The sequence below is a fragment of the Rattus norvegicus genome, chromosome 15 (genome assembly GCF_021556685.1).
Source record: "Rattus norvegicus strain SHRSP/BbbUtx chromosome 15, alternate assembly SHRSP_T2T, whole genome shotgun sequence".
Classification (NCBI taxonomy): domain Eukaryota; kingdom Metazoa; phylum Chordata; class Mammalia; order Rodentia; family Muridae; genus Rattus; species Rattus norvegicus.
Genome location: NC_141548.1, coordinates 39243440 through 39258690, shown reverse-complemented (window position 1 = coordinate 39258690; position 15251 = coordinate 39243440). Strand labels below are relative to the sequence as shown.

At 45.5% G+C, this 15251-nt stretch overlaps 1 non-coding gene across 1 annotated transcript; it reads right to left on the bottom strand.

The window, feature by feature from the left end:
* Nucleotides 1-6884: 6884 nt before the first annotated feature.
* Trnas-aga14 (transfer RNA serine (anticodon AGA) 14) lies at nt 6885-6965 on the bottom strand. The gene has a single exon. It is a non-coding gene; the product is annotated as a tRNA-Ser (tRNA).
* Nucleotides 6966-15251: the final 8286 nt, after the last annotated feature.

The following is a 15251-nucleotide window of genomic DNA, read 5'->3' as shown; positions in this document are numbered from 1 at the left end:
GAGGCGAGCCTGACATCGCTGCATCTTCCTATAATCCCAGCAGATGGATCAAGAGCTTGCTAGCCAGCCAAACACCTTTCTGTTCTGGCCTCTCCATGGGCATGCAAGGGTGCACACACCTACACATTCATATACATCACACACGCACACACACAATTCAAATTATAGCAATCAGGTTCGATTACATGATATCCCATTGAAGCACTTCCTTGTAGAAAGGAAGTTTTTATTACTTTTCTGTTGCTGTGATAAAACGCCATTACCAAGACAGCATATGAGAGAGAGAGTTCATTTGGGGCCGACGGAACCAAGGGCAAGGGTCTGTAACATTTGGGAGGTGTGGCAGCGGGCGCAGTGTCGAGAGCTCACACTCTTAAGTGTGAATATGAAGCAGGGAGAGCACAGTACATATAATGTGAGGATTGAAGCTTTCAAAACCCAAGCCCTGTGACATACATCCTCCCCAAACAGAGCCACCAACTGAAGAACAAGTGTTCAAGTGCACAAGACTATAGGGGACATTTCCTATTTAAGCCATGACAACCACTAACTTCCTTGGCTGCCTTTACCACTTTGGATAGACCCAGTGACCTCTTTACTCCACCCCCTATGACACAGTACCATGAGAAAAACACTAGCTGGGTGAATGTCCTCCACTAAAATTGGTGACCACACTCTTCAAAGGCACTTACACATTGCCCCAGAGTCTTATGCACTCATCTCGTCTGGAGACCTTGTTTGGTGGGTCTAGAAGCAGAGGGCAGCCACTTGCATAACCTTGACTCCTGGAGGGAGTGTTGATGGGGATACACATGGGGTAGTGAGGGAGGAGGTGAGCACCCATCTAGCCAGCCAGATCTGTGAAATCAACCCAGGGACTCAATGAGGTGACGCTGTCACAACCAAATCACTCTCCATCCTAAACTGAGGTGCATAGACCACCAGGGATCAAGGTATAACCACTGTCTTTTTTTTTTTTTTTTCCGGAGCTGGGGACCGAACCCAGGGCCTTGCGGTTGCTAGGCAAGCGCTCTACCACTGAGCTAAATCCCCAACCCCAGGGATCAAGGTATAAATGCAGAAGCCCAGGCTCCATCCATGGCCACACTGTAACAGGAGACATGGGCTAGAAAGAAGCTGTAGGTAGGGCGGGCCCTGGAGCTCCTCATAGGAGGTGATTGGTCAAGTAACTCCTCCCTCACATCTTAGCTGGGGATTTACTTGTTAGGAACACAGAGATGCAGTTGTCACCTCAGGGAAACGAAGAAGAGTTGGTTCTTACGGAGGTAAGAAGATGGCCAATTCTCCTGTGGGAAATCCAGAGAGGCCTTGTAGACACAGGGAGTCCCCAGATAGCTCCAGAAGCCTCTCCTTGCCCCCTCAGGCTCAGCGTTGGGCCTTCCTTACAATTGGGTTTGGCTTGTGTCATTAACGTTGCTATGGGAATGGCTTCTGCCTTGCTTCCTCTTGGATCAAGCACCTTCTGGCGCTCTGGAGAGTCCTATGGGAAGGTCCGTGTAGAGAGGAAGTGAGAACTCCCTCCCACAGTAACAGACCCCAGCCCCCACCCCCTGTGACGTCACCGCCCCTCCATCCTGAGCTGTAGCCCTGCCCTGTAATGTGCATGCCGTTCTCTTGTCTCCGCAGATAACTTTTCTCAGTTTACCTTTTCTTTCCTCGTCTGATTATTCTTTAGTTTGCAACTGGCCAAACACAATGTCTGAGTCAGTGCTCTGTTGCTGTGAAGAGATGCTGTGACCACGGAAACGCTCTTATAGCAAGCATTTAATTGGGGGCTTGTGCACAGTTTCAGACAGTCGGTCTGTTATGACCATAGATAGCAGAGAGCTTGGTGCTGGAGCAATAGGTGAGAGCTGATCCACAGAGACGGGAGGAGGAGGGAGGAGAGGAGAGAGGACGGGGTCTGGCTGGGCTTTTGAAATCTCAAAGTCCACCCCCAGACACAGGTCCTCCACACCTCCTAATCATCCTAATCCCTTTAGTTTTTATCCCTGGCAGCCAAGCATTCAAATACATGAGCCCATGGGGATCATTCTTAATCAAACCGCCACACGTGATTATAAGATTTAGGCACTGATTGAGAACTGTTAAAGCCTTCTTTTTCTGCAAAGGAATGGGAATTTTTATATGCCTATTGTCTCTGTTGTGACCATTTAACTAAGCGGTGTTAAAACCAGTTATGGGCAGTGCCCAAAATTGGCAGGCGTAAAGACATCCTTATAATATTTTATTTTAGAAAACAAGGAAGTGGGTAGGTTTGGGGCTGAGAGTCATAGTTTGTCAGCCTCTGGCCTATAGGACATCACAGCTCCTTATCCTGTCTTCTCAGCCATGGCTCACCTGCAGTGCTGGAACACGTGTGTTAGAACAGGGGTCTGGGCAGTCAGGAGACATGTGGACACTGTACTCAGCCTGGCACCCTGGCAATGTTAAGAGAGTCATCCACACTGTGCTGAGGACTTGGGCAGCATCTGGGAACACACAGACGCCTGTTGTTTCTTGATCATAGCACAGATCATAGCCAGGCTTGCTCGAATGCTTAGAGAAGCATTAACTCATTAGCTCTCAAATGACATAGGGAGAAGTGAAGCATCAGGGAGATCAATATGTCCCAGGGCACACAGTGCCTGGACCAACACAGGACTTGTGCTATGCAAGGCCACCTCCTAGTTCCTATGGGGACTCCTTCCCGGTGTTGTGCTTGTGGCCTTTGAGAGATCACTTTACCTATCTAATAATTCAAAACTACTCAGTTTTGAGTTCCTTTTCTAGAAGCTGTTTTTGTTTTTGGTGTCTCTGATAAACCACGTGTGTACTCATTACTTTGACTGTTTGACAGTGTCTTTAGTGCTAAAGATCATATGAGAGGCTGAGGTTATAGTTCAATAGAAAACCATTTGCCAGGCACAAGGTCCAGGTTTCATACATAGCACCAACACCTACAAAAGAGACGTGATTGTTCCTTGTTAGTTCGTCAGAGGCCATTCTTGGCCCCTTCGCACCTGGCTGGAGCCTGTGGACCACTTAGCGCTGTGGTCTGCAGTGACTACGTCACTACACTTACTTTGTGACTGTGTCACAAACACACACACTGAGGATCGTTGCTCTGATGTCGAGGATTCCACCAAGTTAATCTCCATCTTCCCAAACTCTCAGAAACTGTAATATAAACAAACACTTCAGTTGTTCATTTATTTTACTGCTCAGCAAATTGGAAGGCAAATTGCAGTGAATTAAACACACTTCTCAAAATAATAATAAAGCTACCCTCATATAACTGTTTGCATCTCCCCCAAATCCCAAGGTAGTCAAGAGGAAGGAGGCTTTACTCCCGCGCGCAAGACCAGTACCTCACCAAGGGGGCCCTAGACAGCCCTAACTCTTCCTCCACCACATGGGACACAGCTGTTTGGGCTCTAGCACCCATCCTCAGGGGCCTACAGCCTCTACTGTCAGGCTTTTAAAAATGCTCTGGTGTCACATAAGGAAGCCCAAGTCGGACTGATAGATGAGAGTCATGTAGTGAGTCCTGGCTGACAGCCTGACCATGTGACACCTGACAGTGTGACAGCCTGACAGTGTGACAGCCTGACCTTTTGACAGCCTGACATCTTGATAGCCTGACATCATGACAGCCTGACAGTGTGACAGCCTGACAGTGTAACAGCCTGACAGTGTGACAGCCTGACCTTGTGACAGCCTGACATCATGACAGCCTGACAGTGTGGCATTCTAACAGTCTGACAGCCTGACAGTGTGACAGCCTGATCTTGTGACAGTGAAGCCTGACAGTGTGACAGCCTGACCTTGTGACAGTGACATCACCCAAGAGGTGAGTGAATGTACCCAAGGCCCTTACAACCACTTCAAGCATGACACAGCCACATGCGCCATGAGGGGAGATACCCTTAGAAGAACCTCTCTGGAGTTCAGGCAAATGGAGAGCAAACAAAGGATGGCTGGCATGTGTCACTTCTTGTAACTAGATAACTAGAAAAAGATATGTGAGAATATTATGACTGGAATGGAGGATTGAATTTGCTTTAAAATATCTGATAGCAGGGAAGGGGTGGGGGTGTGGATGAAATGAAATGGATCGTATGTTAATAACAATTGTTGAAACTAGAGCTACATATGTGGCTGTTATTTTCTTTTCTCTACCTCTTTAATTTTTAAGTTTTTGGATCTGTTTGACATCTTTGCTATTTCTGACATTTTCAGAGAGTAAATTGGTAGTTGCCAGGGACAGAAGGGAGGGAGAGGGAAGTTAGTGTCAAATGGGAAGAGTTTGAACTCGCCTTCTATTGCTGTGAAGAGACACCATGACCATGGCAACTCCTATAAAGGAAAGCATTTAATTCGGACTGCCTTATAGTTTCAGAGGTTTAGTCCATTATCATCATGGTGAGAAGCTTGGTCACGCAGGCAGATGCTGTGCTGGAGAAGGAGTTGAGAGTTCTACATCTTAATCCGCAGGCAGAAGGAGACAATGAACCACACTGGGTGTAGCTTGAGCATAGGAGACCTCAAAGCCCGCCCCCAGTGACACACTTCCTCCAACAAGGCTATACCCACTCCAACGAGGTCTCATCTCCTAATGGTGCCACTCTCTATGGATCAAGCATTCAAACACATGAGTTTATGGGGGCCAAGCCAAACCTCAAACTGCTACAGAAAGACAGAAAGTTCTAGAGATGGATGGTGATGAGGCAGAGACAAATCTGAGGGAAGCGTGTGTTTAATGTTTAAGATAGCCAATGATAATATTGTCTGTTTTATTTTTGCACATTTCTACAAATTGGAAAATTGAAACAAAAAGAGTCATGATTGTAAAACAAGTCATGATTGTAACACCTTCCTAGTGCATGACATCATCTTCCTAGTACATGACATCATCTTCTTAGTGAATGACATCACTTCCCAAGCGCATGACATCACCTTCCTAGTGCATGACATCACCTTCCTAGTGCATGACATCACCTTCCTAGTGCATGACATCACCTTCCTAGTACATGACATCATCTTCTTAGTGAATGACATCACTTCCCAAGCGCATGACATCACCTTCCTAGTGCATGACATCATCTTCCTAGTACATGACATCATCTTCTTAGTGAATGACATCACTTCCCAAGCGCATGACATCACCTTCCTAGTGCATGACATTACCTTCCTAGTGCATGACATTACCTTCCTAGTGCAATGCAACTTTCTTTGTTGTTGTCATTTGTCTATTTGAGATGGGGGAGGGAACTGTCTCACTATGTACCTCACTGAACTTCTGATCATCTTGATTCAGCCTCCCCCGTGCTGGGATTAAGGTGACTCATTATATTCAGCCACCTCCACTTTAATGTTGAGTATTAGAAACCTCTTAAATTTGACCCCATAAAAGTTAAGTAAAATCAAAGAAATCATTCCAGGAGGAGAAAATACACAAAAAAGGGGGGCAGGAAATTTAGACTTCTGGTTCTCAAACATAGGCTGAATAGGTTCTGAAATGTGGGTTGAGGGCTCAAATATAAACATTAAATGTTAGAAATACTGATGGTTTGAGAGCCATCTACCTATCATTTATCTATCATCTACCTATCATCTATCTACCTATCTATCTATCTATCTATCTATCTATCTATCTACCTATCATCTATCTATTTCTGTCTGTGCATGTGTGCATGTGCCTGCTTGTCTGGATGTGGCTCATGTGTGTGCAGCGCCCTTGGAAGACAGAAGAGAACACTGAGCACCCTGGATCTGGAGTTATAGGTGGTAATGAACTCCCCGAGGTGGGTGATAGGAATGAAACCTAGCTTCTCCAAAAGACCTCCAAGTGCTCTTAACTGCTGAATCATCTCTCCAGCCCTCCAGACCTTTTTAACCTGCTTGTGTGTCAGATTAGACCGTGTGTCCTGGAGCCAGAGCCAAAAGCAAGACAAACCTGTTACAGCTCATCAGGCCTGCCTGCCTTCTGAATCACTCCAATGGCTCTATGAGAGCCAAGGCAGCTGATTCACCTAACGTCACAATAGCCACTACTCACAGTCCAAGGGCATACTGGAGTACCAAACATCTCTATGTCTGCCTCACATCCTCCGGCATGTCTTAAGAAAAGGAGAATCTAGCATTGCTGTGGTAACCAATTATGCTGATACCCTGTTGTGTAGCCATTTTCTCCAAATAGAAACATTCCTTCCTGGAATCCCAGGGCTCAAAGTTAGAAGATACACAAGGCCCCTCACAGCTTTACATAAGCAATAATAAGAGCTAGGAGAGGAACTCTGATCCAGCTGCCTGCAAGCTGTGCAGGGAGCTCAGAGACACAGTTTTCCTCCGCTGTCAACATGCTGGGGTTGTGTTTTCATTCACACAGTTGATTCTGAATCAAGAGCACCCTGGGACTGTCCTCAGTGAACTCCCTGGGTCACTGAGCTGGACTTGGATGAAACGATTTCTCTGGGCTGTTGTTAGTGCCCTCTCCTCAGTGCATGCACCTTGATTCACACTCACCCTGAAAAAGTCGGGCAACGGATCTCTTCGGCTCCTTCCCTCAACTGCACATTGAATTTCTAGATTCTTCTGGGAGTAGAGAAGATGCCTGTGGGGACCCACAGGACCATTCAGAGATTCATGAAGTTAGAAGTACTTGGGTGTTACCACTCTGTCCTGTTTGGATAGGAAGCTTCTTTCTCTAAAAGCTTGGTCCTAGTCGATGGCAATGTTGAGTGGTGGTTGGATCCTGAGGAAGCTGAGTTTCTAGCTAACGAAGGAAGTTGCCTTCTAGCTGTCACTGCTTCTCCTCCGGCCTAAGAGGGCCACTCATAAAGAGCACTCTGTACTTTCTTTTTTTTTTTCTTTTTTTTTTTTTTCGGAGCTGGGGACCGAACCCAGGGCCTTGTGCTTTCTAGGCAAGCGCTCTACCACTGAGCTAAATCCCCAACCCCGGATTTTTTTTTTAAGATTTATTTATTTATCTATTTAATGTATACGAGTACACTGTAGTTGTCTTCAGACACACCAGATCTCATTACAGATGGTTGTGAGCCACCATGTGGTTGCTGGGAATTGAACTCAAGACCTCTGGAAGAGCAGTCAAAGCTCTTAACTGCTGAGCCATTTCTCCAGCCCCCGCGCTCTGTACTTTAAACAAAGCGTTTATTTCCTGAAATGATTTACTCATTTGATAGATGATATGAAGTCCAACGAAGTCAGAAAAATCACAGCTAGGAGCAATACCTCTAGACAGTAGGAACAAGGATAGAAGTGACATCAGCTGATCTAAAGAATGAGTCACTTGTTGGAACCCCAGTTCTACTATGAAACAAAATCTGGAGGCAGAGCATGAGTGTGTGTGTGTGTGTGTGTGTGTGGCTGTGTATGTGTTATATGTATGTGTGTGTGTGTCGTGCACATATGTGTGTGTTTGTGCATGTGTGTGCATGTGTATGTGTGTGAGTATGTCTGTGTGTGTCTGTGTGTGTTGTATGCATCTGTGTATGTGTCTGTGTGTATTCGTGTGTTATCTGTATATATATGTGTGTGAGTATGTCTGTGTGTGTGTATGTGTGTATGTGTGTGGTGTATGTGTGTGTATGTGTTGTATGTATATGTGTGTGTATGTGTGTGTTGTGTGTATGTGTGTGTCTGTTGTGTACATATGTGTGTGTTTGTGCATGTGTGTGCATGTGTATGTTATATGTATATGCGTGTGTCTGTATGTGTGCACATGAACGCTGCTTTCACACCTGCAGGTGTCTCCACTGTCGGAATCCAGCCGTCAGCCCTTTGGCCAGGCCCTTCGGGGATCAGCATGTGTGGCAGGGTGCAGGTTGGAGGAAAGGAAAGGAAGGCATAAGGAGCATAAGGAGCATGGGAACAGGTGTAGGGAAAGCCAGCAGCAGCCAAACTGGCATCGCAGAGTGCAGCTCTGAGAGGGTTTTGTTTTGTTTTGTTTTGTTTTGTTTTGTTTTAGCTCCTTTTTTTAAATTGAATATTTTTATTTACATTTCAAATTTATTCCCTTTCCTGGTTTCCAGGCCATAAGCCCCCTTCCCCTCCCCCTCCCCTTCTTCTATAAGAGTGTTCCCTCTCCCCAACCACCCTCCTTCCCGTCCCCTCCAACATTCCCCTACAGGGGGGTTCAGCCTTGGCAGCACCAAGGGCTTCTTCTCCCATTGGAGCCCAACAAGGCCATCCTCTGCTACATACGCAGCTGGAGCCATGGGTCTGTCCATGTATATAGTCTTTGGTTGGTGGTTTAGTTCCTGGGAGCTCTGGTTGGCTGGTACTGTTGTTCTTAGGGGGTTGCAAACCCCTTCAGCTCCTTCAGTCCTTTCTCTAACTCCTCCAATGGGGACCCTGTTCTCAGTCCAATGGTTGGCTGTGAGCATTCGCCTCTGTATTTGTCAGGCTCTGGCAGAGCCTCTCAGGAGACAGCTATACCAGGCTCCTGTCAGCATGCACTTCTTGGCTTCATCAATATTGTCTAGTTTTGGTGGCTGTGTGTATATGGGCTGGATCCCCAGGTGGGGCAGGCTCTGAATGGCCATCCCTTCAGTCTCTGCTCCAAACTCTGTCTCCATATCTCCCTCCTATGAGTATTTTTGTTCCCTCTTTTAAGAAGAACCGAAGCATCCACTCTTTGGTCATCCTACAAAGCACGTTTTGTAAGATGTGAAGAGCCTTTCCAGTTACAGCACACGTTACCAGCTCACAGTGCCCCAATGATCATGGGCACACTTAGTGCTTGAATCTTGACTTTTATGTTACTCTTTGAAAAGAGTAAGGAGAACAAAGAGAAGGAAGGGGACGGTAAGAAGGAGGCCTTCTTGGGGAAACAGCTGGTTCTAGGTCTGAGAAGGAACTGTGCAAAATGGACCAGTAAATCCCCGTAGTGGATTATGTCAGAGTACAGGAGCCACTGGGAGAGCTCTGGGGGTCAGAGATGGGAAAACTTTAAGCGATAAAATCAATAAAGTAGTAGGGGACTATAACAAAATTTATAAAATAAAAACCCAGAAGTCCATTTTAATGTAAGTGACTGATAATTAAGTAAACGAGGAAAGGCAGACAAACCATCCACACAGAATGACTGTAAGTAATTGGGAGGGGTATCACCCTCAAGAAGGGGAGTAGAGCCCTTACCTGTGAACTGGCTCCCAGACGTACATGATTAGACTCACGTGCCTTTCCGCCTTTCCTCCTCAAGTTGACTCAGTATCAATCAGAAAGAAAGAAAAAGAAAACAGAAAGAAAAAATAACATGAGGGACATTCTACACAACTCCTGGCCAGCTTTTCTCAAATCTGTTTTGGTTGGCTGGAGACGCCTCCATGAGCATGAGCGAGCACTGTGCAAACGTAAGGACCTGGGTTCAGATCCCAGAACCAACGTAGAAAGCCAGGCATGGCTACAGACACCTGTTACCACAGCCCTGTTGGTGGGACTGACAGCTACAGCCTGTTCCAGGCTAACTCAGAGATCCCGACTCACAAGAACAGGGCACAGCATCACAGAACCGAATGCCCACTGTCCCACTCTGGTCTCAGTAGGCACGCATACTCATGCATACATTTTGCCCGTTCACCACATGCACGCTTACCACTCTCACACACTTATTTGCATACACACATACACTTAAAAGATTTTTTTAAACCAGTAAAGCATAAAATAAACACATTTAAAAGTATCAATGTCATTAAGTATGAAAACAGTAAGAAAAAGAGCTTTGGGAGACACGAGAGCTAAAAGCCAGGGCATTAGGCAGACACACACTTCTGAGCACAACATGGATGCTGTGACAAATAATATACAAATATCAACTCATTTACAATGCTGAGTGTACCATGCCGTGTTAGGCGGTAAAAATGCAGGGTATGGTGGCACAGACTTTGAATCCCAGCACCAGGGAGACAGAGACAGACAGAACTCTATGAGCCAAGTCTACACTGAGGTCCAGGCCAGCCAAGAATACACTGTGAGACCCTGTTCCAAAAGACAAATACACACAATGCAAGAGGCTGGCACGATGGTACATGTGGAAAATGCCAACACTTGGAAGGTGAGGCAAGAAGACTTCCAGAGTTCAAGGCCAGCCTGGGCTACAGAATGAGTTCTATGAATTCTTACTGCTGCGATTTAGAGACACTTGAACTTGGCAACTTTGATTTATGGAACTTAGAAAGCCTGAGGGATATGCAACAAAATCACTTTAAGATCAGTGAACAAAATAGAATGATAAAAACGAAAATGAGTGCACTCAAGAAACTAACACTTACGAACACTGTGTGTCGTCATCCTAACGCATCATGAATACATGAACACTATGTATAGCATCTTTTCTTTTTCTTGTCTCAAGTTTATTTGTAAAAACAACATAGGACCCTGGTCATCTGCACATAGTGTGTAGGTGGGTGTGTCACAGCAGTCCGTCTGTCTTCACACTGGCAGGAGACTTTTCTATGGGGCCTTCACAGGGGCCTGGGCACCCTTGGGAGCCTAAACTGGAGCTGAAGCCTGGGACTTAGCTGGTTTAAACCTTGGGCTTTGGGTCTTGGGCAGAGCCTACGACCCTTGGCCATGTAGCTTTGAGTCTTCTTCCCAAGCTTGGGGTGAGCGATGAAAGCCAGATGGCTGAGTTTGCAGCTGGAGCCCTTTGGCACTGCCTTGGCATTGTTGGCCTGCATCTTCTTCAGGCCTTTCTTGTTGTGCTTCTTGGCAAAGTGCATGTTCCTCAGAAACTTGGGGTCAACCCCCTTAAGAGATTCGTATCTTTGTGACCGGGGTTTCTTGATGCCATTTGTGTACCATTTGCTGGACTGGTTGTGTGTGGTGTGGTTCTTGGACTTGGCCATGTCTGCACAGTAAGCCAAGGCTCCCGCAGCACCTGGGACCAGAAGAGAAAGAGAAAGCTATGTAGAGCATCTTAATGCATCACAAATAAGTGGATGCACATAACAACACTCAAATATATTACAAGTATTAATGTTCTCAGGATAAATAATTGGTCTGATGGTAATGAAGAAGTCTTTAGCCTTGGTGGTTCTACCGGAGCATAGAAAAATCACACACCTAGCTATGGCTCCAGAGTGCTCCACCCAGGTACAGTCGCTACCCAGTCAGGGATATTGGAAAACTAACTAGTAATGCTTCTGTGGTAGTTAGTGTCAACTGTCAACCCAACAGAATCTAGAAATACCTGGAAGGAAGGCCTCTGGACAAGTCTGTGTAGTGGGAAGACCCATCCTAATGATGTGAGATCATTCCATAGCAGTGGTGTACCGCCTAGCCTTTGTACAAACATTTGATAGCCTGTGATGGAAAGGCCACATCTGTGACCTCTCACCAAATCCATAAGTCCTGTCTAATCATAAGAAATTGTTGACACGAGTAATTTATAGAAGACCTAACCATTAAACCAGTGTATCTTTTAACCACTGAGCCATCTCTCCAGACCCAAACTAGTGTATCTCAAAACAAGCCCTGACCATCAAAACAAGCCAGTCTAAGAAACTTAAACATCAGAAGAAACCAAGTGACAAGAAGATTAAATGTCTTCTAGGTGCTGGCAAGTTGGCTCAGTGGTTAAGAGTGCTTGTTGTCCTTACAAAGGACCTGGGTTCTAATCCCAGCACCCAAATGGAGGCTCAACCTTTACTCACCACCAGGCATGCATGGCAAAGTACTCAGGTGAATAAAATAAATTTAAAAAAAATTTAGAAATATAATGTCTTCTATCATAGAAAAGGAGTATGACCATTAGTGTTGATTGTCAACCTGAGAGCATGTGGAGTCACCTAGAAAGCAAACCTCTGGACACATCTGTGAGAGGATCTAGATTAAATTAACCTCTGGGCATTGTCTGTGGAGGGTTATCTTGATTAGGCTAACTGAGGTGGGGAAACCCTGAAAACAGGCCTCACCTTTTCCTGGACTGGGCCTCTGGACTCCATGAAAAAGAGAAAGTTGTCTGGGCACAGGCTTCCTGAGAGGGGTGCCATGTGACGGGAGCTGCCTCAAGCTCCTGCTGCCGAGCCTTTGCTAAGACAAACCCTTCCCTCCTCAAGTTGCTTTTGCTGGAGATTGTGTCACAGCAACAAGACGAGTAACCAGGGGTGCTAGATTAGAACTAAGGAAATCTGCATCAAGCACGGATTTCAATCAGGACCCATCAGCACTGGTTTATTAGGAGTAAAATATTACTCTTCTTCATGTTCATGTGAGGTAATCATAAGGCCAATTAGATGAGGCTCTGTGGGAGCTCTCGCTTCTAACTTTGTAATTTTCCTGTAAATCTAAAACTGTCTTTAAAATAGAGTTTATCTCTGGGCTAGATGGTTTGGTAGGTAAAGGTGCTGACTGCCAAGCCTTCGGTCCTTAGAATTCACATGGTGGAAGGAAAGAGCTGACTCGTAAGAGTTGCCTGTGCATAACAACAGGCACTGAGGAAATCCAGAGAATCACAAGGACGTACTTTTAAAGCCTATACTCCCCAAATTGGAAAACCTACAAGAAATGGAAAATTTCTCAACAGGTAGCATTTATCAAAGTTAAGTCAAGATCAAATAAGCTATTAAATAGACCTATAACTCTAGTGAAATAGAAGTGGTCAAGAACACAAGTGGCAGCTCATGCTGGTGTGGTAAGGGGAACATTCACCCATGGCTGGTGGGGGTGCAAGCTTGTACAGCCAGTATGGAAATCAATATGCCAACTTCTCAAAGATTTGAAAATCAAACTCAAGATCCAGCTATACCACTCATGGGCATGTACACAAAGGATGCTCCACTCTACCTCAATGATATTTGCTCAAACATGTTCACTGCTGCTCTATTCAAAGCCAGAAACTGGAAATGATCTTGATGTCCCTCAGCAGAAGAACTGATAAAGAAAATGTGGTACAGTTACACAGTGGAATAATACTCAGATCTTTAAAAAATAATGACATCATGAAATTTGCAGACAAATGAAGGGACCTAGAAGATATCATTCTGAGTGAGGTAACACAGACCCAGAAAAAAAAACATGGTATGTATTTCACTTAAGTGTGGATATTAGCCATTAAATAAATTATAACCAACCTACAATCCATTGACCAAGAGAGGTAAGCTATAGAGGAAGGGACTAGGAACCCCTAGATCTCCCAACATCGATCTTCCTAAAAGGGGGAAATAGATAGATTTTATGGGTGGACTAGGGGCCAGTGGAGATGTGAACAGATAGATTAGATGTGTTGGAGGGAGAGATGGGATTGAAGAAGGGAATGAGGGAGGGACAGCTGGAATTGAGGGACATTTGAGGGATGATATGGAAACCTAGTATAGTGGAAACTTCCTAAAATATGTGAAGGTGATCATAATGAGGTCCTCATGAGGTCTCCTTAAATTGGAGGACATGGAGTCCCAACTGGCCACCTCTTGTCACCAAATGAAGCTTCGCATATCAAGACTGCACTCAACTGAGTTGTTGACCAAAGGTGTCTGCCATGGAAATTCCCAAACAACCCGGGTTGTTGCTAAGACAGTGGGTTGCTCTCTGCACATGGACAGCAGGGGCCCTTTGTCGAGGACGACACTATATAACTCATTGAACATGGAGAGAAGTTGAACTGGTACCTACATGGAGATTCACCTCTACATTCTTGTGTCTTTTTTTTTTTTTTTCTGGAGCTGAGGACCGAACCCAGGGCCTTGCGCTTGCTAGGCAAGTGCTCTACCACTGAGCTAAATCCCCAACCCCTCTTGTGTCTTTGATACTGGAAGATACTCTGTAGACAACCAAAGGAAAAATGTGAACACCAGTCCGGTCACAAAATCTTTGACCAAAATCTGATCTGCCTCCAAATTATACTTGGGTAATGGTGGACCAAAAGCTTGTAGGAATAGCCAATCAATGTTTGATTTGACTTAAGGCCCACTCCACAAGATGGAACCTATACCCAACACTACTTGGGTGACCAAGAACCAGAGACTAGATAGCCCAGTGACTTAGGGTAAAGACAATGATTACTGGTATGAAAAACAAAAGTATCAATAAAATGATTCCTAATGTTTTCCTGCCTTACTCATCGATCAGTGCCTTATCCAGTCTTTATCAGAGAGGCTTCCTTCTGCAGCAGATGGGAACAGATGCAGAGATCCACAGCCAGACCACATACATGCACACAGACACACACACACACACACACACACACACACACACACACACACACACATACATGCACAGAGAGAGAGAGACACACACACACACAGACACACACACAGACACACACACATGCACACAGAGAGAGACACACACACACAGACACACACACATGCACACAGAGAGAGACACACACAGACACACACACACAGAGACACACACACAGACACACACACAGACATACACACACAGACACACACACATGCACAGAGAGAGACACACACATACACAGATGCACAGAGAGAGACACACACAGACACACATACATGCACAGAGAGACACACACATACACACGCACACACACACATACATGCACACAGAGAGAGACACACAGACACATACACAGACACACATACATGCACACAGAGAAAGACACACACAGACACACACACATACATGCACACACAGAGAGACACACACAGACACACACACACATGCACACAGAGAGAGACACACAGACACATACACAGACACACATACATGCACACAGAGAGAGAGACACACACACACGCACACACACATACATGCACACAGAGAGAGAGACACACACAGAGACACACACACATACATGCACACAGAGAAAGACACACACAGACACACACACACATACATGCACATAGAGAGAGACACACACAGACACACACACACATGCACACAGAGAGAGACACACAGACACATACACAGACACACATACATGCACACAGAGAGAGAGACACACACACACGCACACACACACATACATGCACAGAGAGAGAGAGAGAGACACACACACAGACACACAAACACACACATGCACACACAGAGAGAGACACACAGACACACATACATGTACACAGAGAGACACACACACAGACACACCCAGAGACACACAAACACACACACATGCACACAGAGAAAGAGACACACACAGAGACACACACACATACATGCACACAGAGAGAGACACACACAGACACACACACACATACATGCACACAGAGAGACACACACATACATACATGCACAGAGAGAGAGACACACACACAGACACACAC